Raw genomic sequence first — 1,614 nt, 5'->3', positions numbered from 1 at the left:
TATATATATATATATATATATATATATATATATATATATATTTATATAACAGCATATAACAGCAGTAAAACACGGCGAACTGAGTGAACATGACATTAGAAGCTCAAGAATTTGGCTAAAAATATATAATTTGTATAGCTTACCACTCAACGTAAAAAAAAAAAAACCAGCAACCAAAGAAAAGAGGGAAATATTTTTCTCTGCTATGTCTTCCTGGTCCTGAGCGATGAGAAGATTAAGAAACTCTGAGAGCAAAATTAGCTGTTAACCGGAAAGCAGCAGCACCCTCTTTGCTTTCTTTTACACAATGTATTCGACTTCCTAGAAAAAGTGAGCAGGTGCTTCCGCCATTCTTTCCTTTTTCTTTCGTTCAGTGCTAGACAGCTATAAGAAGTTAAAAAAAACGTATTCACTTTTTATGCATATATATAAATCAATAATAGATACAATACAACAGCCAAATAATCAGTTTGTTTCTTTCTTGTCAACTTTCTCATGTAGTTCTCATTATAAAGCTGTGAGATTTTGACCTATTCCACCAAGAAGGAACTATGCAAATGTGATACACTAAATTTTTATTTTTCCAGCCTTTTCAATAAAATAGAATATACTAGTCTAAATCTTTAAATATAGTGAAAAGCATTAAATTCTTTACATTCATAATTTTAATCAAAGTAACAATAAATTTTTTTCTAATAAAGATTCTATGTCCTTTCTAACTCTGAGAGCTTTGTTGTTTGGAACCTTACTTTTAAAAACTCACTAGTTTTAGTTACTGTCATGATGCGTGGTTGGTTTGCTAGCCCAAGGATGCAGAACTCACAGACTCAGAGGCAGGATAAAGTCCAATATTTATTTATGAACACCGGTAATCTGCCCTGGAAGGCAGAGAGGACAGAAAACAGGTTAAACTCAGGGATCAAAAACTAAACTGAAAACTCACGGGTTCGCTGGTTCAGACAGGCAGAGTAGCACAGGTGACGGACATGGCAAGGCGTGGCAAAACATGGCTAACATGGCAAGACATGCTACATGGCTTGGGAACACATGGCTTGGGAACACAAGGCTACGATCCGGCTCAGAGGGAAGCTCTCCCTCAGCTTAAATAGGGAGAGCTTAATCAGCAGAGTTGATGGGGGTCAGGTGTGAGTGCTGAACAGCAGCTCCCAGGGAAGGATCCATATCGCCCTCTGGAGGGCAAACCCCTGGATCCAAACAGAAACAGAAGCCCACAGAATGGAATCCACACCGCCCTCTGGAGGGCAAACCATGGATCCCAACAGTTACTAGTTGCTTCTTCAAAAAAGCAACTGAGTAAGTAGCTCAGTTACACCTCAATAAAAGTAACTCGTTACCAGTAAAAGTAATTATGCTGTTATTTTTTATGATCTACAATGTTGAAGAATTTGGATAACAGTTTTTTTTTTTTAGGAATTTTACAGACAACTAGTGACTCAATTATGGAATATAATATGTTTGATAATTAATGAATTAGATAATACCTGAAAGGTCTACACATCAAAATGTTAATTAAATTAAATGCTAATATGTTAATATGCTTGGTGTGTGTAGTTTGACAAGGGAGTTTCAATATAATAAAGTAGATGTAAAGTT

The 1,614-nt window shown here is 35.8% G+C and overlaps 1 protein-coding gene across 1 annotated transcript in view; it reads right to left on the bottom strand.

Annotated features, from left to right (window-relative positions):
- LOC107091155 (cell death-inducing p53-target protein 1 homolog) overlaps positions 1-287 on the bottom strand; it is a 5,235-nt gene extending 4,948 nt beyond the window's left edge. Inside the window, exon 1 of the mRNA XM_015384924.1 lies at positions 144-287. The gene's annotated coding sequence lies outside the window, so the exon portion shown is untranslated. The remainder of the gene's footprint in view (positions 1-143) is intronic.
- Between the last annotated feature and the right edge of the window lie 1,327 nt (positions 288-1,614).

Source organism: Cyprinodon variegatus, unplaced genomic scaffold, assembly GCF_000732505.1.
Source record: "Cyprinodon variegatus isolate N-32 unplaced genomic scaffold, C_variegatus-1.0 Scaffold327, whole genome shotgun sequence".
Lineage (NCBI taxonomy): Eukaryota > Metazoa > Chordata > Actinopteri > Cyprinodontiformes > Cyprinodontidae > Cyprinodon > Cyprinodon variegatus.
This window is presented reverse-complemented; position numbering and strand designations above follow the sequence as displayed.